Source organism: Kogia breviceps, chromosome 16 (assembly GCF_026419965.1).
Source record: "Kogia breviceps isolate mKogBre1 chromosome 16, mKogBre1 haplotype 1, whole genome shotgun sequence".
Taxonomy (NCBI): Eukaryota; Metazoa; Chordata; class Mammalia; order Artiodactyla; family Physeteridae; genus Kogia; species Kogia breviceps.
In genome coordinates, this window is record NC_081325.1 from 35,502,741 (window position 1) to 35,527,786 (window position 25,046).

Here is a 25,046-nt window from a genome sequence, read left to right on the forward strand (position 1 = left end):
TATGAAATAGCTTCATTTATTTAGTGTTCCTTAGAGTAACTGCAATTCAATTCATTTTAAGGATGAATGGGGAAATATGTCCAAAATTACAGTATAAAAACTCATTCCCAGAAAATGTATCTGGAACAATTTCATACAACTTTTAAAAAAGAAAAGAAAATCACCCAAATAGAGATTGATTTCAACTTTTACTAGTTTCTATGTCATAAGTCTAAGCATGCTGATAAAATTCAATATTTTATAAGTAATACTCAGACATTTGGGGGAAGGCATATAATATTTTATATCTCAGGAAACAAATATTATTATTTTTTTATTTAAGGGGATGGTTGCCAATATACAATGATTATGTTCTTTAACTGTTCTCAGAAAAATAAAACCCACTTTTTTAAAAATAATAATGCTTTAGAAAAATAGCTAGATGTCTCAGAATATATCCCCTATTTCAATAGCAACCATTAGAAAGGAAATTCCCAGGCTAAGAAAAAATAATTCAAAAAATCAGCCATTTTTATTGTACTATTTAAATTACACATTTTAATTAAAATTATATAATAATTATTTAATGCAAAAACTTTATTAATAAAGTGAAAGGCACATATATAACTTTCATATAATCCCTGCATATAAACTGTGGTTTTATTGGAGAAAATTAAAGAGTATACTCCTTATCTTGTTTATAATTTATTCCAGCCTTAAAATATTACTTACTGCTACCACATTTATATTTATCTGTGTCCCCCCACCTCTGGATGACCTCCACAAAGCTAATTTCTGACATATGTAACATCCAAGGGAATATACACCACCACACACACACATACACACACACACATGCTACTAAAAGATGGAAAGTAAAGGGATAGAAATTATAAACCAGACAAATATTACCCAATGAAAGAAAATGTACCTTTGGTATTATTATTAAATGAATTTTTAAAACTATTCAGTAAGGAGTGATTAGACATATTGCTAAACCATAATGAGAAAACTTTTTAAATCTTTCACATAAAAAAAAAATAATAGTTATTCCTGGAGAGGATGCAGAGAAAAGGGAACTCTCCTACACTATTAGTGGGAATGTAAGTTGGTGCAGCCACTATGGAGAACAGTATGGAGGCTTATAAAACTAAAAATAGAGTTACCACATGATCCAGCAATCCCACTCTAGGGCATACGTCTGGAAAAGATGAAAACTCTAATTTGAAAAGATATATGCATCCCAATGTCCATAGCAGCACTATTTACAATAGCCAAGACATAGAAGCAACTTATATGTCCATTGACAGGTGAGTGGATAAAGAAGATGTGGAATGTGTATACAGTGGAATATTACTCAGCCATAAAAAAGAATGAAATAATGACATTTGCAGAACACGGATGGACCTCAAGATTATCATACTAAGTGAAGAAAGTCAGATGGAGAAAGACAAATATCATATGATATCACTTATATGTGGAATCTAAAAAATATAATACAAATGAACTTATTTGCAAAACAGAAATAGACTCACAGACATTGAAAACAAACTTATGGTTACCAAAGGTGAAAGGCATGGGTAAGTGATAAATTAGGAGTTTGGGATTAACAGATACACACTATTTTATATAAAATAAATAAACAGCAGGGACCTACTGTATAGCACAGGGAACTATATTCAATATATTGTAATAACCTAAAATGGAAAAGAATCTGAAAAAGAAAAAATATATATACACACATATGTGTATATATAAATAAATATATATATATATATATATATATACATACATACATACGTATGTATATAGATAACTGAATCAGTTGGCTGTATACCTGAAACTAACACAGTACTGCAAATCAACTATACTCCAATAAAATGTTATTACTATTTAAAACCTGAAAACTTAAGTGGAGTAATTATGGGTATGAGTATCAAAACTTTAAAATTGTAGAAATATGAGAGCATGTTTTATAAAAACATCTTTGAGTTTTTATATATTTCTGAGCCTATTTACTAGATTTTAGTAATGCATATGGGAGTAGAATTTCAAAAATTATCTAATCTTAATCTTCTCTATAAAGTTGTCATATTATTAACATCTAACTACTGTTGGGTTTTAAAATTCTATATGAAATGGAAGAATTATACAAGTATTAGCCATGATTTTTTAGTGATGATTCTATACATATAAACTTCTTGTTGTCCTTGAATTATCTTGCCAATTTCCAGAAATAAAAATTGTCAGATTTTTAGAACCTATTAATTCTCCTTTATCTTTAGGACTTCTACCAACTAACTCGTTGATTAAGTTAAAAACCTGAAAGTCATTCTATATGTTCCTTTTAAAGTTCATTTTGCAAATTAATCATCATGCCTTGGAGATTTGCCTTGTTTAATGTCTCCTTTTTACATTTCTTATTTTCTCTTCCCATCATCAATTCACTGAGGCCATACTAGCTTCTTTACTGGATTATTGCAATATTCAACTCTACTTTATTCCCCTTCACCAACACAGCTTCATATTTTCGAAAACACAAATTTCACAACGAAGGGTTCCTTGTTGGAATACCTCCATGGCAATGTATAGTTTTAAAATAATGATTATAATCAGGAGTTAAAATCCTTCATACTCCTGAACCACTTGAAGTCTACCTTTTTTAATATTAATTCTCACCAAAAGTTTAAATTGAACCTCTTTAGCCTGTACCAGTGTGGTGGAGAGTGTTTCAGACAAAGAGAACAGCAAATGAAAAGCATTGATGTAGAATCAAATCTGTTGCACATGGAAGACCAGAAAAGCCAGAATGGTGAGAGGGGATGGAGTAAAGAAGATATCTAAGCATGATAAGAAGTCATTGGAGGGATTGACCTAATCTATTAAGAGATGTCTTCTTTTTTTTAAAAAAAAAAAGGTTCACTCATAGCTGGTGTATGAAGAGACTGTCGGAGACAAAACTGGAAGCAGGGAGACCACTTAGAATGTTTTCACAATGGTCCAGGCAGGAGTTCATAGTGGCTTGGTCTGAGGTGGTAGTCCTGAGACGGATCAGATTCTGCCTACATTTAGAAGGCAGTATCAACATGGTTAACCAATGGATTGGATGTAGGGTGTAAGAGAAAGAGAGGAGTACAAATGCTTCTAGGGTATGAGAAAGCAACTGGAATATTAAATATTCCACATTTCCTCTACTGATTTCTAATTATTCTTACATTTTATTTTTAGTGATTTACATATTTTACTTTGTAGGGTTAACAAAGTCTGAAATCAGGGTTTTAGTGTTTTCCTGAAAATACAAGATGGGAGAACTGTAATAACAGCATCCTAATTTATATGTCTACTTTTAGACTTGCGGAAAGAAGAAATGAGGAAATATATGTTAGGAGAATAATTTTAATAAAGTATAAAATTGATTTCAAAATAAAATGCACTCTTAATAAAATGCATGCCCTTCAATTTATATGTTAATTTACATCTTTTGTCTAGTTTATATATCATTTCTCTTTTAACCTAATAAATTGATAATATCATATACTTTTTCTGAGACAGACCATTTAGAACTGCTTACATGATTATCCATTTACTTGCTCATAGTTTCTTTTTTATAAAAAAATTCTCAGTTTATTTTTTTCTTTAATGAAGCATATATATATATATTTGTGTGTGTGTGTGTGTGTGTGTGTGTGTGTGTGTGTGTGTGTGTGTGGTACACAGGCCTCTCACTGTTGTGGCCTCTCCCATTGTGGAGCACAGGCTCTGGACACGCAGGCTCAGTGGCCATAGCTCACGGGTCTAGCTGCTCCATGGCATGTGGGATCTTCCCAGACCAGGGCACAAACCCATGTCCCCTGCATCAGCAGGCGGACTCCCAACCACTGTGCCACCAGGGAAGCCCAATGAAGCATATCTTTTAAAAATTTATTTAGTAAATGTCTCTTAATGATCATTTATTTCTCTCTGTATGCATAAATGTCTTAATTTCACACACAAATATTAGTTTTTCTAGGTAAATAGAAAAGTCTGAATTCTGGATTCACTTGTTTCCTTTCAGCAATGTGAGGGTACTATTTTTAGCCTCCATTGTCACCTTTGAGAATTCTGTTTATAGACAAAATTGTTACATTTTATGGATTTTTAAAAAATATTTTGCTAGTGGTGAGAACTCTGTTTTCTGTGATGCATTCAAGTTTTACTATAATTATATATTTGCAGATTTCTTTATATTTCATGTTTGACATATTGTGCCTTCTGTATTTATGAATTCATGTATTTCATTAATCATGAAAAATTTCATTCATTTTTCTGTATATATGGACTTTTCTACATTTTCTTTAATTCTAAGTCTAGAAGACTTACTAGAACTATGTTCTTCTCACCTTTATGTTTTTGACATTTATATTAAATTTTAATGTAAAATAATTTCCTCAAATATAATTTCCACTTTACTAATATCTTTTCAACAGTGTCTAATCTACTATTTAGAATGTTAAGTATAATTTTAACAAATTTATTCTTAACTTTAAAAATTTCTATTTCGATCCTTTTCAAGTCATCTTGAAATTTTTGGTAAATTTATTTTTCCTTGCTCACTTTTTTCCACATTTTCTTTTTTAAAACTTTTCAATTGTTTTCTGAATTTCCTATTTCCACTATCAGAATTATTGGGGAACTAAACTTGTTGTTTTTGCTGTTCTTGTTTATTTTAACTCATGTGACATTTCCTTATGTGTCTGGTAATATTTTATTGAAATATCATATTTTGATGAGACTTAATCTTTTAATATTTGGAAGGTTCAATTGGAGAATCTTTCCTCTAAGGTGAATTTCCACTGGATTCTGCTAGTTACCAAGGACTACTGCTGTCCTGGGACCATTTTATTTCCATTGAAACATCCAAGATTTAAGTTAGGAGCTGAGGTCCACATCCTTCCACTTTGTAGTAGATTAAACTTTAGGGTTGAGATGTCAATGCTCATACTATCCTTTGCCTTTCAGTTCATCCTACTTTTGTATTATATACTATTTATTGTTATTTGTTCTGATTTTAGGTCATTGCACCTTTCTCTGAACCACTGTTAGAGATTTCCCTTAGTTTGGGGGAAATTAAAAATATGAAGAATTTACTGTATATTAAAAGAGATCATAGTCTAAAATTTGGCCAAAGTATAGGCCCTAGCTTATGTTTTCTTTTAGAATGTTTAGCATTTTGTTTTTTAGCATGTTTACATCATTTTCTTATACTATTATACTGATATGCTAAGATTTTTATTTCCTAGTAACTTATTTTTCAGATTAATATCTTTAAAGTCTTGTTTTGGATTAGTTCCATTGTTTTTAATCTATAATTTCATAACCTTCCATTGTATGGAGTATTTATAGCTTTAACTATATATTCAATATCTGTTGTTATGGCTGTTTCCTTTAAAATGCTAGTATGTCTACTTATTAATCTTTAAAGTTAATTAATATTTCTAATCCCTTCTCAATTAATACATGTACATAGAACTCTCTTACTCTGATGATTTCATCCTATTTTAACATGTTACTTTTATCTACATTAGAATCTGCTTTTTCTATTTTTGTTTTGGTGAATTGTCTTTTGTGATGACATTTTTCTCATGTGTGCAGTAATTCTGAATATTGAGTTAGTGTTTTCACCTATAGGAATTCTTAGAGTTTTAATCAGAGTTCTTGCCCAATAAGAGAATATTGGTATTTCTACTTAGTATCTTTGTGTTTACCATTCTATAACTACATCATGGAAGTTCTCAACTTGGAATATCACAGGCTATGAAGGTAAATCAGCTTTAAATTATAAACCTGTGTCAATCTCAGGTCTGTGTATCTGTGTGTGTGTTTGTGTGTGTGTGTTTATATATCTATAAATTTATATATTCATAGAAGTCTTTATTTTTCTTTACACAAAGCCCTGGGAAAGGCAGAAGAACTTTATTTTTATCTCTGTTTGGCATTTAGTGTTGTTTTCTTCTATATAATTTTCTGAAATGCAATTTTCAGAGGTCCAGTTCCTTGCTTTAGATAGGAGATTCAGGTCTAATATTTTTCCATTCACACAAGGCCTGATCCCCTATAAAACTGTGGCCTCTCTTTTGGCTATTGAAATTAATAAACACTTCTAGAAGGGCCAGGATGTCAGAATTATCTAAACATTCTTCTTATCATTTCTCTCTCTCTCTCTCCCCTCCTCCTTCCCTCTCTCCCTAACCCTCGCACTTTAAAAAATAATTATTTCAATATTAACTGTGCATCAAAAATGTTTATTTTATGCAGTTGTTATTGTTATGACCATTGAAATATTTTTCAACATAGTATACATAAAATATTGCTAAAAATAAAAGGTTTTATTTCTCCTTTAAACTATAAAATTTTGTTTTTATCATCTATGTCTTGTAATCTTAACCCTGGAGCTCTAACTACTAAAAAGCTTCCTTTACATAATTGTTATTAGTAATTGAATTTACTCACAGGATGATTTTTAATAGAAGTTTGATTCATTAGAGTGTTTGTTATAGGGAACTAAATTAAATACCAAATTTTCAATAAACAACTAGTAGACTGATAATTAACTTACTACTTAAGGCTTCATTTATAGTTCTTCTGTGTAACCAAATCTTATATAAATGATCCAAACTCATATTTCAAGCAAATGCACTGAGAAGCTTTATCATTGTTGATTCATTTCTAATCCAACGACAGTGTTTTTCTTCATAAATTTCAACAAATTTATGAAGTAAAGTATGTGAGATGTTTTTTAACAAGCTCCAATACTTTTTCCTTTCATCATCCTGAAATGGTAAATAAAGGATGTGTGGATTTAACTGGATCTTCAAGGATAAATCATTTGAATTGATAAAAAAAAAATTTAAAGAGGGTCATTCCAAGAAAGAAAGAAGCAAAATCAGTAAATTATTTTCAATCTTCACCCATACTGTCTCTAACAGCAACATTTGATACAGTTTATCATTTCTTCTTCTTAAAAAAAAATTTAAATAGTTTGTGTGTTTCCTTTGGCTTCTCTCCTAACTCACTGCCTACTGGCTCCTCCTTTCCATCAAAACCAAGTAATGTCCAAGGGCCTCCACAATTTGATCTTTGGGTCTCTGATCTTTAACTGCAATCCTTTCCTAAGTTACTTACTGTAAAGTACTAAGGCTACAAATGCCATGTATGTGGTTTTCCAAATATCATTTTCAAAAATGACAGTCTGGAGTTATCTCCAAGGTCTGGTTAAATCTGATACTCAACCTTTAACACTGCTAGTTATGTTAGTGAATGTGATTGAATTGCATAAACACTGATACAATATTTCCAGCCCAAACTCTTGACTTTCTCTTTTTAAGTATCCCATCACTTGCAGTCCAAAAGTAATTTATTTTGACTCTACTTTCAAACCATATCTATAATCTGCTTCCTCCCTACTGTAATCCTAATTCAAGGCACTATTATTTCTCACTTGGAAAAATATAATAGATGTTTACTGCTCTTTCTACTTATATTCATGACTTGCTAAAATTCTCTCCCTTTCTTTCTTTCTTTTTTTTTTTTTTTTCTGCTGCTATAATAATCTTTACAAAACTTTGAGTCAGACTAGGTCACTCTCCTTCTTAAAACTTTCCATGGCTTTTCTTTATTCTTGGAGTAATAATAAACTCCTTACCTTGCACTGTAAGACTTTACATGAGTCAGCCTCTACATGTATTTGTGACGTTATTCCATGTAGGATTCCCCTGACCTGTTATGCTTAACCACAGTAGATTTCCATTTATTAAAAAAGAAGTAAATTTTGAGCTTAATATAATTTAGATTTAAGTTCTTCCTTTACTCTTGAAGCTTTTCTTTCAGATCTTCACATGAGTGACTTCTTGAAATCACTCAGATTTCAACATCTCTTATGCAAGGATAATCTAGACCACAATCAAAAAATAGCCTTCACCATTCCTCCCTCACATCTAATTTGTTATCACATCACTGAATTAATTAATGGAAATTACCAGAAATTATCTTGCCTGTGTGTTTAAATATTGATATATTGACTGAATATTCTTTTTAGATGATAAATTCCATGATATCAGGAACTTTGTCTATATATAGTCATCAGGTATAAAATATAAAAATGAACATATTAGTTTTAAGGAATTTTAGCACAAGATTGATCTAAGTTGCAATATTGAGGCAGAGTATTGTATAAAGACAGAACATAAATTGATTATTGGATTTCTGGAAATCTGATGAAAGAATTTAAGTTTAATGTTGTAGACAACAGGAATATGTTTTACATTTTCATTTAAGTTGGCAACCAAAAATCCCCTATTTGAATAATTTATATAACTTGAATGCCCATGGCCTGTAGAATCTAGTTATTTAGTGTTAAACATGACAAGTAAACCTGTTTAAAATAGTATGTAGAGTAATAGTATTTGTTTACCTATAAATGTGTTATATTTTAATTGTATAAGTAAAATGACAAAATATTTAAAAAGAAGAATAATTTATATATGCCTTTGTAAGGTAACTTTTTCTTTATTTTATGTATTTTTTTTATACAGCAGGTTCTTAATAGTCATCCATTTTATACACATCAGTGTATACATGTCAATCCCAATCTCCCAATTCATCCCAGCAACACTCCCACCACCCACCACTTTCCCCACTTGGTGTCCATATGTTTGTTCTCTACATCTGTGTCTCAATTTCTGCCCTGAAAACTGGTTCATCTGTACCATTTTTCTAGGTTCCACATATATGTGTTAATATATGATATTTGTTTTTCTCTTTCTGACTTAGTTCACTCTGTATGACAGTCTCTATATCCATCCACGTCTCTAAAATGACCCAATTTCGTTTCTTTTTATGGCTGAGTAATATTCCATTGTATATATGTACAAAATCTTCTTTACCCATTTGTCTGTCAATGGGCATTTAGGTTGCTTCTGTGACCTGGCTATTGTAAATAGTGCTGCAATGAATATTGGGGTGCATGTGTCTTTTTGAATTATGGTTTTCTCTGGGTATATGCCCAGTAGTGGGATTGCTGGGTCATATGGTAATTCTCTTTTTAGTTTTTTAAGGAACCTCCATATTATTCTCCATAGTGGCTGTATCAATTTACATTCCCACCAACAGTGCAAGAGGATTCCCTTTTCTCCAGTATTTGCTGTTTTTAGATTTTCTGATGATGCCCATTCTGACTGGTGTGAGGTGATACATCATTGTAGTTTTGATTTGCATTTATCTAATAATTAGTGATGTTGAGCAGCGTTTCATGTGCCTCTTGCCCATCTGTATGTCTTCTTTGGAGAAAAGTCTATTTAGGTCTTCTGCCCATTTTTGGATTGGGTTGTTTGTTTTTTTAATATTGAGCTGCATGAGCTGTTTATGTATTTTGGAGATTAATCCTTTGTCCATGGATTAGTTTGCAAATATTTTCTCCCATTCTGTGGGTTGTCTTTCTGTCTTGTTTATGGTTTCCTTTGTTGTGCAAAAGCTTTTAAATTTCATTAGGTCCCATTTGTATATTTTTGTTTTTATTTCCATTATTCTAGGAGGTGGATCAAAAAAGATCTTGCTGTGATTTATGTCAAAGAGTGTTCTTCTTATGTTTTCCTCTAAGAGTTTTATAGTGTCCAGTGTTACATCTAGGTCTCTAATCCATTTTGAGTTTATTTTTGTGCATGGTGTTAGGGAGTGTTCTAATTTCATTCTTTTACTGGTAACTGTCCAGATTTTGCAGCACCACTTATTGAAGAGGCTGTCTTTTATCCATTGTATATCCTTGCCTCCTTTGTCATGGATTAGTTGACCATAGGTGTGTGGGTGTATCTCTGGGTTTCTATCTTGTTCCATTGATCTATATTTCCGTTTTTGTGCCAGTACCATGTTGTCTTGATTACTGTAGCTTTGTAGTATAGTTAGAAGTCAGGGAGTCTGATTCCTCCAGCTCTGTTTTTTTTTTTTCCCTCAAGGTTGCTTTGGCTATTCAGGGTCTTTTGTGTCTCCATAAAAAATTTTAAGATTTTTTGTTCTAGTTCTGTAAAAAAATGGCTTTGGTAATTTGATAAGGATTGCATTGAATCTGTAGATTGCTTTGTATAGTATAGTCATTTTCACAATATTGATTCTTCCAATCCAGGAACATGGTATATCTCTCCATCTGTTTGTATAATCTTTAATTTCTTTCATCAGTGTCTTATAGTTTTCTGCATAAAGTTCTTTTTGTCTCCCTAGGTAGGTTTATCCCTCGATATTTTATTCTTTTTGTTGCAATTGTAAGTGGGAGAGTTTCCTTAATTGCTCTTTCAGATTTTTCATCATTAATGTATAGCAATGCAAGAGATTTCTGTGCATTAATTTTCTATCTTGCAACTTTACCAAATTCATTGATCAGCTTTAGTAGTTTTCTGGTGGCATTTTTAGGATTATCTATGTAGAGTATCATGTCATCTGCAAACAGTGACAGTTTTATTTCTTCTTTTTTAATATGTATTCCTTTTATTTCTTTGTCTTCTGTGATTGCTGTGGCTAGGACTTCCCAAACTATGTTGAATAATACTGGTGAGAGTGGACATCTTTGTCTTCTTGCTGATCTTAGAGAAAATGTTTTCAGTTCTTCACCATTGAGAATGATTTTTGCTGTGGGTTTGTTTTATATGGCCTAAATTATGTTGAGGTAGGTTCCCTCTATGCCCATTTTCTGGAGAGTTTTTATCATAAATGCATGTTGAATTTTCTCAAAAGCTTTTTCTGCCTCTATTCAGATGATCATATGGTTTTTCTTCTTCAATATTTTAATATGATGTATCACATTGAGTGATTTGCATATATTGATGAATCCTTACATCCCTGGGATAAATCCCACTTGATTATTGTGTATGATCCTTTTAATGGGCTGTTGGATTCTGTTTGCTAGTATTTTGTTGACGATTTTTGCATCTATATTCATCAGTGATATTGGTCTGTAATTTTCTTTTTTTTTATTATCTCTGCCTGGTTTTGGTATCTGGGTGATGGTGGCCAAATAGAATGAGTCTGGGAGTGTCCCTTCCTCTGCAATTTTTTTTGGAAGAGTTTGAGAAAGATCGGTAGGTATTAGCTCTTCCGCAAATGTTTGATAGATTCACCTGGGAAGCCATCTGTTCCTGGACTTTTGTTTGTTGGAAGATTTTAAATCATACTTTCAATTTCATTGCTTGTGAGTGATCTGTTCATATTTTCTATTCTTCTTGGTTCAGTCTTGGAAGGTTATATCTCTCTAACTACTTGTACATTTCTTCCAGGTTCTCCATTCTATTGGCATAGAGCTGCTTTTAGTAGTCTCTTAGGATGCTTTGTATTTCTGTGGTGTCTTTTGTAACTTCTCCTTTTCATTTCCAATTTTATTGATTTGAGTCATGTCCCTCTTTTTATTGATGAGTCTGGCTAATGGTTTATCTATTTTGTTTATCTTCTCAAAGAACCAGCTTTTAGTTTTATTGATCTTTGTTATTGTTTTCTTTGTTTCTATTTCATTTATTTCTGTTCTGATCGTTATGGTTTCTCTCCTTCTACTAACTTTGGGTTTTGTTTGTTCTTCTTTCTCTAGCTCCTTTAGGTGTAAGGTTAGATTGTTTATTTGAGATTTTTCTTGCTTCCTGAGGTAGGCTTGTAGAGCTGTAAATTTCCCTCATGATCTCTTGGTTATTTAGTAACATATTGTTTAGCTTCCATGTGCTTCTGTTTTTACTGTTTTATTCCTGTAATTGATTTCTAATCTCATAGTGTTGTGGTCAGAAAAAATGCTTGATATGATTTCAATTTTCTTAACTTTATTGAGGCTTGATTTGTGACCCAAGATGTGATCTATCCTGGACAACGTTCTGTGGGAACTGGAGAAGGAAGTGTATTCTGTTGTTTTTGGATGGAATTTCCTATAAATATCAATTAAATCAATCTTATCTATTGTGTCATTTAAAGCATGTGTTCCTTATTAAGTTTCTGTTTCGATGATCTATCCATTGGTGTAAATGAGGTGTTAAAGCCCCCCACTATTATTGTGTTACTGTCGATTTCCTCTTTTATAGCTGTTATCAGTTGCTTTATGTATTGAGGTGCTCCTATGTTAGGTGCATATATATTTATAACTGTTATATCTCCTTCTTGGATTGATCCCTTGATCATTATGTAGTGTCCTTCCTTGTCTCTTGTAACATTCTTTATTTTAAAGTCTAATTTACCTGATATGAGCATTGCTACTCCAGCTTTCTTTTGATTTCCATTTGCATGGAATATCTTTTTACATCCCCTCACTTTCTGTCTCTGTGTCCCTAGATCTGAAGTGGGTCTCTTGTAGACAGAATATATATGGGTCTTGTTATTGTATCCATTCAGCAAGCCTGTGTCTTTTGGTTGGAGCATTTAATCCATCCACGTTTAAGGTAATTATTGATATGTATGTTCTTATGACCATTTTCTTAACTCTTTTGGGTTTGTTTTTGTAGGCCCTTTTCTTCTCTTGTGTTTCTCACTTAGAGAAGTTCCTTTAGCATTTGTTGTAGGGCTGTTTGGTGGTGCTGAATTCTCTCAGCTTTTGCTTGCCTTTCAAGCTTTTGATTTCTCTATTGAATCTGAATGAGATCCTTGCTGGGTAGAGTAGTCTTGGTAGTATGTTCTTCCCTTTCATCACTTTCAGAATATCATGCCACTCCCTTCTGGTTTTTAGAGTTTCTGCTGAGATATCAGCTGTTTAACTTGTGGGAGTTCCCTTGTATGTTATTTGCCCTTTTTCCCTTGTTGCTTTCAGTAATTTTTCTTTGTCTTTAATTTTTGCCAATTTGATTACTATGTGTCTTGGCGTGTTTCTCCTTGGGTTTATCCTGTATGGGACTCTCTGCTCTTCCTGGACTTGGTTGCCTATTTCCTTACCCATGTTAGGGAAGTTTTTGGCTATAATCTCTTCAAATATTTTCTTGGGTCTTTTCTCTCTCTCTTCTCCTTCTGGGACCCCTATAATGTGAATTTTGTTGCTTTTAATGTTGTCTCAGAGGTCTCTTAGGCTGTCTTCATTTCTTTTCATTCTTTTTTCTTTATTCTGTTCTACAGCAGTGAGTTCCACCATTCTGCCTTCCTGGTCACTTATCTGTTCTTCTGCCTCAGTTATTGTGCTATTGATTCCTTGCAGTGTATTTTTCACCTCAGTTATTGTATTGTTCATCTCAGTTTTTTGTTATTTAATGCTCCTAGATCTTTGTTAAACATTTCTTTCATCTTCTTGATCTTTACCTCTATTCTTTTTCTGAGGTCCTCATCTTCACTATCATTATTCTGAATTTTTTTCTGGAAGGTTGCCTAACTCCACTTCATTTAGTTGTTTTCCTGTTGTTTTATCTTGTTCCTTCATCTTGTACATAGCCCTCTGCCTTTTCATCTTGTCTATCTTTCTGTGAATGTGGCTTTGATTCCACAGGCTGCAGGATTATAGTTCTTCTTGTTTCTGCTGTCTGCCCTCTGGTGGATGAGGCAATCTAAGAGTCTTTTGCAAGTTTCCTGATGGGAGGAACTGGTGATGGGTAGAGTTGGCTGTTGCTCTGGTGGGTAGAGCTCAGTAAAACTTTAATGAGCTTGTCTGCTAATGAGTGGGACTGGGTTCCCTCCCTTTTGTTTGTTTGGCCTGAGGTGACCCAACACTGGAGCGTACCTGGGGTCTTTGGTGGAGCTAATGGCAGACTCTGGGAGGGCTCATGCCAAGGAGTACTTCCCAGATCTTCTGCTGCCAGTGTCCTTGTCCTCAGGGTGAGATGCAGCCGCCCCCCCACCACTGCAGTAGACCCTCCAACACTAACAGGTAGGTCTGGTTCAGTCTCCTATAGGGTCACTGCTCCTTCTCCTGGGTCCTGATGTGCACACTACTTTGTGTGTACCCTCCAAGAGTGGAGTCTCTTTTACCCTCAGTCCTGTTGAAGCCCTGCAATCAAATCTTGCTAGGCTTCAAAGTCTCATTCTCTAGGACTTCCTCCTTCCGTTGCTGGACCCCCAGGTTGGGAAGCCTGATGTGGGGCTCAGAACCTTCACTCCAGTGGGGGGACTTCTGTGGTATAAGTGTTCTCCAGTTTCTGAGTTACCCACCCAGAAGTTATGGGATTTGATTTTATTGTGATTGCACTCCTCCTACCATCTCATTGTGGCTTTTCCTTTGTATTTGGAGGTGGGGTATCTTTTTTGGTGAGTTCCAGTGTCTTCCTTTCGATGATTGTTCAGCAGTTAGTTGTGATTCTGGTGTTCTCTCAAGAGGGAGTGAGAGCATGTCCTTCTACTCCACCATCTCGAATGAATATGTGAGGTATCATTTTTAAAAAATCACTTTGTGTTTGTTTTTTTTTGTGGAATTCTATTGTATTTTTGCCTCAGAGACATTTGAAGTCAAGTAAAGGCAATTTGGCCATTACTTTAGGGATTTATAAGATGTTTGCAATAAAGCAATTCAACCATAAACTATACCAGCCAAAAAAATAGTTAAATGAGTTTTGTATAAGTGATGTGACTTTTCAAGTTATCATAATATTTTCAACTTTACCAACACAATCACCATTAGGCAATTACTTAGAAAGTCTCATTTTTAGTGGCTATTTTTAAGAAAGTCAATTACTCTGCTTATCCACCACATTCCACACACATGCTCAAAACAGACATATAAATAATATTTATGGAGAAAAAGTGGTAACAGAATAACTAGGAATAAAGTGAAAAGATAACAATAAATGAACCAAGAACTTACATAATATGTTTTCCATTTGAAGATGTTTTTGTTCTTATATTCAGCTATAAGCAGAAATATAAAAGATTATTTGACTATGATATATGATAGACAGATGGATAAAAAGACAGATGGACCTTTTGTCTAACTTAACCTCATCTAGTATTTGTTGAATACATTTACTATTCATTTTCAAATACAAAATGTATACACTCATGATGAAGAAACATAACATAAACAGTACAGCATGACATTAATGAAGTTGTCAAAGACTACAAACAGAAATGCAAATTTATATAACCTTACCACAAAATAATAGAATGTCAGAGTTGTGGGTGTCACAGTCATTATGGAGGTCAAACACTCAGTTTTACAACACAAATTACAGAGACACAGAGACACTGACAGGCTGACTTTAATAGGCAGGCAGAAGCTGAAATAGAAACCAGGCTGTTTACATTAATAAAATAAGGAATTTTCTATATAATATAAACTCTCAAAACTTATTCTACAATAAAAGTATAGGTGGCTAATGTAAATGTGCTTATTTTCCTTCGTTAAGAGTGGAACACATGTATGCATACTTCTCTGATATTTCCCGACTTGTATTCTACAATGTTTTTAAACATACATTTATTATGGCTACTGGTTTAATGTTTGAATACTAAGACAGATTGACAGCAAACATAGTATTTGGGTAAACTATAAAACTTGTGGTTAAATTTTACAGTGTGCTTCCAATTCTTCCTTTCTAAATATACAGAAAATATAGACAAGAATTTATGATTAATAATATTTTAGGTGGTTGTTAGCAATCTTAATTACATTTTCTCAGTAAAATTGTACTGCCATTGAACTCATAGGAAACCCCTTATGAAGGGAGAAATGAGTGTGTATGTAACTAAGGTTTTAAGTTATCAGAAAAATCTGAAAGGTTATTCCTCTAGGTTATTAGAGAACAACCAACCACTTGAACCTAAGGAAAAAGATGTTTTGATGTAGTGCAGAGTTGTGGGTCTACATTATCCACTCCTCCAAACAGTATAGTGTTAATCTGGTGGTTGACTGAGGGAGTTAAATGATGAATGCAGATGGTATGAGTACAACAATTGAAAATCCCTTTAAATTGTTTTTAAGTTCTTTGTTGACACTAATTTACATCCCAACAAACAGTACTTTGATAAATAGTATTCCTTTTGAAATGATGTAATTGAAATAAATATTTAATTACAGAAATAAAGACTAGAGCAGTGAGCAGTCACCTGACCTTTCTTACAATAACCTTATGAGTATTACTAGAAGTATCTCAATGAAAAATAAATTATTTTAAATGATAAATGTTTCAACAATGTCAATGAGACCAAAGAAAAACAGTTATAATCAAGACTTTGTAGTGTCAATAATCCTAAAAGTGGGAAAAAAACTTTTTTCATCAAGGGAAGATATCAAAACAACACAAATGATATTAAATAAAATGTATTATCTGTATAATATATATGATACAAATTTCCATAGAAAAATAATATAACAGAGTCTAAATGTACAATCAATGCTACTGAATACTATGTACATTATTATTTGATTTCTACCCAAAACTACAATATACAATCTGCCCTCCTTATATGTGGGATCTGAGTCCATGGACTGTAATGTGACATTTTATGTAAGGACTTGAGCATCTGCAGATTTCTGGTATCTGCATGGGCTCCTGGAACCACCCCACAGATCCTGAGGGATGACTGTAAGTATGTTGTGTTGACAGAATTTACTGGGGCAAGTAATGAAGAACAATGTTGATACAAATAGAAGTGTATTAATATTGGTTTGCAGACCATGTTTTTTGGGACATAGCAAGTATGAGACTATATCTCAGTATATTATTTGTTTATTCATTTATATTAATAGGAAGGTCATAAGTAAAACTAAATCCTTACTGTCAGTAAAATAAATTACAAAATGAAGAACTGAACCCTATCTCAATACTCACTTCAGTAATTAGTACTGTACTCTTTGTGTGTGTATGCACATGCATAAATGTACACATATACACATATATGTAATGAATAACTTGGAGTGGGTTATGCGTTCCCTGTTATTGATTAGGGAAGTTGATGGATGATAAAAATAATTGTTTATTTTATCTTTTACAGAAACTATGAGAACAGCACAGGAATGTGGAGCAATGTTTGGAAGGAGGGGAAGAAAGAGACAGATTGTTCTGAAATGATGAATGTCAATAAGATATTGAGAGCAAAGATTTGAAGAAAAGAAAAGAACAGGGTCTTATTAAATAAAGTACAATCTACAGGAAATAAAGTGACATTTTCCAATCTAGAATAGAATCTTGGAATCAATAAAGTTAGAAGTGTCTTTTACAAACTTAATTTGTTTTGTTTCTAACCCCCTTTTCTATTAATTTTCAGAATTTTTCTCATGATGCTTTCTCTGCCTCTCTTGAAACACATACAAAAAAGATAAAAGCTGAACTCAATGACAATTTACATCCAAATTATTGAAAACAAGATGGAGCCTGATCAACTTCCAAAGTTTTAACATTCCTTAAGAAGACATTACAACATTAAATCAAGTCTTCATTTTTTGTATTATAATCTGCTAGTATTTGGTATATTCAAAAATTCATGCCTCATATGATGATTTTTCATTATATTGAACCTAGTTATACACTGTTTAAGTATCTACTTTCTTTTGTGTGTATGTTTATATATATATATATATATATTCATGTAAGATGAAAAGTGAGTGTAAATAAAGAGTAGACAAACACATACATGCACACACATATATATACATAGAGCAGAGTACACTAACTTCCCTTACTGATTCAGGCAAAAAGTAGTACAACAATAGAATCTAAATTATCAGCACTCAAAGCAATTGTTACAGAATCAATGAGTAGAGAAACAGGGTTTTTACCTTATTTTGCATATATGAGAAAATAACAGGTTTAAGGTCTGAAACTGTATTTGGCCTCCTCTTTCTCAGTGATGATTCAACTGAGAAACATTTAGGTAAGTTTCAAAAATAAGAACTAAATCTGAACATAATGCAGTGGGTAAAGAACAGAGCGGAGCTTAGAAAATGTGGGTTTAAATTTCAGAACCTTCATTGAGGATATTTATGAACATTAGCATTTCATTTGTCAAGTACCTACTACATAGCAGGACTTTTGATTTGGGGTAATTTAATAGAGTTTTTTGTGTCACACTTCCTTTATAAAAAGTGAATATAAAATTGAGGTTCAAGTTTTTTTGTTTTAAGTTATTAAAAATCTCCTTTCCTAAGAGGGGAAATTTACTGCTCTAATGTAGTCTGGGTGTTATCAGGAACTATGCTAACAGGAATCATTTTTCCAAGAAAAGAAAACCCTGCTCTGTTTGCCAGTTGTAACTGATAAACATTTTTGTCATGAATTTAATTCTCATTTTCATGACAACCCAAAGGCCATGCTTAGTCTTGAGTATTATTAAAACCGTTTTCAGAATTCTGCTGAAGATAATGCATCTAAGGCTAGCTAAGTTGGAAAATAATCATATGTCTGTGTAGCAAAGGTGAGATATGCCAGTGCTTCTTTCTCTTGGCTATCAACTTTGTAATCACCTTCAAAGTGAATTACACAAACTATAAAAGGTAATATGTGCAAACTCAATAATCAGATGTTTATAGTTGAACAAATTTTAGAATGAGTCAATATTGAAATACCTGAGCACTTTGTTTGTTTTGGCTGCACAATATGGCATGCAGGATCTTAGTTCCCCAACCAAGGATCAAACCCACACTCCCTGCAGTGGAAGCACAGAGTCTTAACCACTGGACTTCTGGGGAAGTCCCCTGAACACTTTACGTATATGACTTTGATATAGCATATTGGGGAATTTTGTTTTTTTTAATTAATTATTAAATTTTCAAGAAAAGAGTGAGAGAGGAAGAGAAAAAAGGAGAAATTAGAGGAAGCCAGATATACAAATATAAATATACATGTGATTACCATAGTAAAAGGCTAATTATCTTTTCTTAGCAATGAGGGAAGAAAGCTTTTATGTTTGGAGGTCTTCAAAATTTCAAAAGACAGAGATAATTAAGAGCATGGTCTTTGACAATTTCTTCAAGAGTGTACTATTAAAATGTTGGATTTTATTAGTGTCTGACAAGGAAAGGAAGGAGAGATGTGTCCTATGTCAAAGTATCCCATTTTCACATAGATAAGATATAGAACTTCTAAATGAGTGTTTCTTTTTTGTTTTACTTCTCAAATGAACAATTTTGTTGGGGTCAAAAAATTTCCAAATTAGTCACGGCAATTTGAAATTGTCAAAGTTAAGCCACTTAGAAAGATAGTGCAATAATAATATAGAAGCCAGGTTTTTCCAAGAGATAGCACAGGTTTATTAGTGGACAAACCTATGAGAAATTGCTGCTGGTCAGTCTAAAGCAAAATTATCCAATATGCTTATTCAAGGTCAGATTTTTGTCTCCTAGAAAGTCAATGAGTGAAGAGGAGATTGCTTTCAAAAACATTTCACAAATTCAGGAATGAAGAAAATCCTACTAAGTTTTGAAGTGAAAATCAGAGGATGGTGGTTTGATAAGAACTTCTGAATTCATTAGCCCTTAGTGCTGGCTCATAATACAGACTTATAAACCCCCCATCTATGTCCTACTCTCCATGAACTTATTTGTAATACAAAAAAATTAGTTCAGATAGAAACCAGGAAGACAGAATGGAGGCAAATCCATGGTTTGCCAAACCATCACAACAGGAAGCAAGCAAAAATCTGATGAGCTAAGCAAAAAACTCCTAGGAGATTTTATTCCTATGACAAATAATATAAGCAACACTAAAAAATCTCGATAAAATATTCATAGCTGAGAACCAGTGTAGAAGCTGTCTCACTATTAAAAGCAAGGTGGTTTTGAGAAGATAGAGACTCAAGGGGATCTCACTCATATTGTTTCAACAAGGGTAACAGGAAAATTATAATGAAAGATCTACTAATTTTACCAAGAACATACTTATGTTCAGAGTTAGGTTTACTAGTCTGCTGCAGCATGGAAAAATGCATACCAGAGGAACCATGTTGCATTTCAGAAGAAATGAGTAAGGAGGGTGTTCTCAATGTCTTTGGGCTTCTATTGAGTTATTCTAATGAATGATCAGGGAAGAAGGGCCCACTTTAGACTTAATGTTGTCATGAAAAGAAGAGCAGTTGAACGATGGAGTGTCTCAGATAATCTTAGTTCAAGATGTGGAAGGAAAAATGTAGACTGGGGATACTATTTCCCTGATATCAACATTCTTTTAAAAGAATGATTCCTGGTTATTTTGCAGCTTTGGCCTAGTTTTTGTTATGTTGTGTTAGAGATATTTTCTTCTGTTGGCCTGTTCACATCCTTTTGGAAACATAGCTGTTTTTTAGAAACATCACATTCTGATTTTCAGGAAGACTGAATTTCAATTTCTTAAGCCAAATCACTTCTGCACAAAGGTGTCTTGGGAAAAAGAGTGTATATTTTGGTAATACTAACCAAGCCTGACCCTTTCCCTTTTCCTTTCTCCTTTTCTCTTTTCCTTTCTCTTTCTCTTTCTCTCTCTTTCCTTCTCCTCCTTCAACTTGTCCATCTCCTTTTCACCCTTCCTCTCCCTCTCTCTCTCCCTCTCCATCTTTCTCTTTCTCCAATACTCTATATGGCCTTTATACATGGCCACTTTGGGCTTCCCCATAGCATGCTATATTCACTACAGTGCTGTTGGACATCCTACATGGCAGCCTAAGGTGCCAAACTCAAGTGTTCCAAGAGACAAGATGTGTAAACATCTGTTCCCTTGGTCAAAAAGGTCATGGAGTCTGCTGAAATTCAAGAGATGGGGACAGACAAAGAACCCATCTCTTAGTGAGAGTATTGTGAAGGATTTGTGGCCACCTTTAATATGCCACATGTAGTTAAATGAACAATAATATACAAATGATTTGTCTTTAACTTAGCATACAAACAGGGATTTCCCTTTTTTTTTTTTTTTTTTTTGTGGTATGCGGGCCTCTCACTGTTGTGGCCTCTCCCATTGCGGAGCACAGGCTGCGGACGCGCAGGCTCAGCGGCCATGGCTCACGGGCCCAGCCACTCCATGGCATGTGGGATCTTCCCGGACCAGGGCATGAACCCGTGTCTCCTGCATCGGCAGGCGGATTCTCAACCACTGCGCCACCAGGGAAGCCCTCCCCTTTTAAAATGGTTGAAAAAAAACAAGGAAAATATTCAGACAATGATTTCCAATCAGGGTAATGACACCATTGGATTAACCTAGTTTTAGTAATGATGAATCTGTTGTTAAACCAATACAGTTTCTGTGAATAGCATTAACTGAAACTGTGCACCCTCAGAAAGAATAGTGACAGGGTTTTGGACTAATTATTATTCTGGAAAAAGAGAAATTACTTTTGAAAATTTCTTTAATCACTGATAGAAAACAACATGATTTTGATTTTCCTATTCCAAATGAATAAAATGTTCAAAGTTACAGATTATCTTTTCAGTTAATCCTCTCAATTACATTTAATATCTAATAAGGATTTACATGAATTGTGAAATAGTCACACCACAGTGAAAGTTTGGATGCATTAACAGTATAAGCATTGAGTGATATAAACAACTATTTTAAAATCTACTGTTTAAAACCTAGCATAAATTCTAAAACCAGAGTTCATTGGTATTTGAGGATAAGCTGTTATAAGAGCCCTGAAGCTAGTCTTGTCTTTTCTTCCTAGATGATAAATAACATAACTCAGTAATATAAACACAATTACTGTAGTTTTTTGTTTAAAATAACTGTCAATTAAATGAAGGAAGTAATTGACTATAGACAAAAAAGACAGGAGATTGGTTCAAGATGGCAGAGTAGAATGACGTGTGCTCACTCCCTCTGGGGAGAGCACCAGAACCACAACTAACTGCTGAACAATCATCAAGAGGCAGACACTGAAACTCACCAAAAAAGTTACCCCATATACAAAGACAAAGGAGAAGTTGAAATGAGATGGTAAGAGGGGAGAAATCACAATAAAATCAAATCCCATAACCACTGGGTGGGTGACTCATAAACTGGAGAACAATTATACCACAGAAGTCCATCAACTGGAATGAAGGTTCTGAGTCCCACTTCAGCCTTCCCAATGAACCCACTTCAGCCTTCCCAATGAACAATGGTAGGAGGAATTCCTAGAGAATCAGACTTTGAAGTCTAGTGGGATTTGATTGCAGGACTTGGACAGGACAGGGGAAACAGAGACTCCACTCTTGGAGGGCACAAACAAAGTAGTGTGTGCATCAGGACCAAGGGGGAAGGAGCAATGACCCCATAGGAGACTGAACCAGACCTACCTGCTAGTGTTGGAGGGCCTCCTGAAGAGGAGAGGGAGAGCTGTGGCTCACCATGGGGACAAGGACACTGGCAGCAGAAGTTCTGGGGAGTACTCCTTAGCATGAGCCCTCCTGGCGTCCTCCATTAGCCCCACAAAAGAAGCTGTAGCCTCAAGTGCTGGGTCACCTCAGGCCAAAAAACCAACAGGGAGGGAACTCAGACTCACCTATCAGCAGACAAGCAGATTAAAGTTTTACTGAGCTCTGCCCACCAGAGGAACACACAGCTCAACCCACCACCAGTCCCTCCCATCAGGAAGCTCACACAAGCCTCTTAGCCTCAACCACCAGAGGGCAGACAACAGAAGCAAGGAGAACTACAATTCTGCAGCCTGTGGCAGGAAAACCACATTCACAAAAAGATAGACAAAATGAAAAGGCAGTGGATTACATACCACATGAAAGAACAAGATAAAACCCCAGAAAAACAACTAAATGAAGTGGAGATAGGCAACCTTCCAGAAAAAGAATTCAGAATAATGATAATGAAGGTGATCCAGGACCTTGGAGAAAGAATGGAGGCAAAGATCAAGAAGATGTAAGAAATGTTTAACAAAGACCTAGAAGAATTAAAGAACAAACAAACAGACAAGAACAATACAAAAACTGAAATGAAAAATACACTAGGGCTTCCCTGGTGGCGCAGTGGTTGAGAGTCTGCCTGCCGATGCAGGGGACACGGGTTCGTGCCCTGGTCCGGGAAGATCCCACATGCCATGGAGTGGCTGGGCCCATGAGACATGACCTCTGAGCCTGCGCATCTGGAGCCTATGCTCCGCAACAAGAGAGGCCACAACAGTGAGAGGCCCGCGTACCACACACACACAAAAAAATACACTAGAAGGAATCAACAGCAGAATAACTGAGGCAGAAGAACGGATAAGTGACCTGGAAGACAGAAGGGTGGAAATCACTGACATGAAACAGAATAAAGGAAAAAGAATGAAATGAAGACAGTCTAAGAGACATATGGGACAACATTAAGTGCAAAAACATTTGCATTACAGAAGGAGAAGAGAGAGAGAGAGGTCCTGAGAAAATATTTGAAGAGATTATAGTCAAAAGCTTCCCTAATATGGGAAAGGAATAGCCACCAAGTTGAGGAACCGCAGATAGTCCAGGCAGGAAAAACCCACAGAGAGACACACAAAGACACTTAGTAATAGTAATGACAAAAATTAAAGACAAAGACAAAATATTAAAAGCAACAAAGGAAAAATGACAAACAACATACAAGGGAACTCCCATAAGGAAGGTTAACAGCTGATTTCTCAGTGGAAATTCTACAAGCCAGAATGGAGTGGCATGATATTCTAAAAGTGATGAAAGAGAAGAAACTACAACCAAGATTACTCTAACAAACAAGAATCTCATTCAGATTCGATGGAGAAAACAAAAGCTTTACAGACAAGCAAAAACTAAGAGAATTCAGCACCACCAAATCAGCTCTATAACAAATGTTAAAGGAACTTCTCTAGGTGGGAAGCACAACAGAAGAAACAGACCTATGAAAACAAACCCAAAACAATTAAGAAAATGGTAATAGGAACATTCATATCAATAATTACCTTAAATGTGAATGGATTAAGTGCTCCAACCAAAAGACACAGACGTGATGAATGGATACAAAAAGAAAATCCCTATATATGCTGTCTACAAGAGACCCACTGCAGACCTAGGGACACATACAGACTGAAAAAGAGGGGATGGAAAAAGATATTCCATGCAAATAGAAAAGAAAAGAAAGCTGGAGTGACAATACTCATACCAGATAAAATAGATTTTAAAATAAAGAATGTTACAAGAGACAATGAAGGATACTACATAATAATCAAAGGATCAATACAAGAAGAAGATATAACAATTATAAATCTACATGCATCCAACAAAGGTGCACCTCAAAACATAAGGCAAATGCTACCAGCTTTAAAAAAGAAAATTTGACAGTAACACAATAATAGTAGGGGATTTTAACACCTCAATTAAACAAATGGAGAGATCATCCAGACAAAAAATTAATAACAAACAAGAGCTTTAAATGGCAAAATAGGCCAGATAGATTTAATTGATATTTATAGGACATTCCATCCAAAACAGCAGATTACACTTTCTTCTAAAGTGTATATGGAACATTCTCCTGGATAGATCATATCTTGGGTCACAAATCAAGCCTTAACAAATTCAAGAAAATTGAAATCATATCAAGCATCTTTTCCAAACTCAACGCTATGAAATTACAAACAAATTACAGGGAAAAAATGTAAAAAACACAAACACGTGGAGGCTAAAGAATACATTAATAAATAACCGAGAGATCACTGAATAAATCAAAGAGGAACTCAAAAAAAAAAAAAAAAAAAAAAGCTAGAGACAGATGACAATGAAAACATGAAAATCCAAAACCTATGGGATACAGCAAAAACACTTCTAAGATGGAAGTTTATAACAATACAATCCTACCTCAAGAAACAGGAAAAATCAAATAACAATTTAACCTTACACCTAAAGGAACTACAGAAAGAAGAACAAATCAAACCCAAAGTTAAAAGAAGGAAATAAATCATAAAGATCAGACCAGAAATAAATGAAATAGAAAAGAAGAAAAATATAGCAAAGATCAATAAAACTAAAAGGGGTTCTTTGTGAAGATAAAGAAAATTGATAAACATTTAGCCAGAATCATCAAGAAAAAGAGAGGACTCAAATCAATAAAATTAGAAATGAAAAAGGAGAAGTTATAACAGACACCACAGAAATTCATAGCATCCTAAGAGACTACTACAAGCAACTCTATGCCAAAGAAATGGACACATGGAAGAAATGAACAAATTCTTACAAAGGAATAACATTCCAAGACAGAACCAGGAAGAAAATATGAACAGAC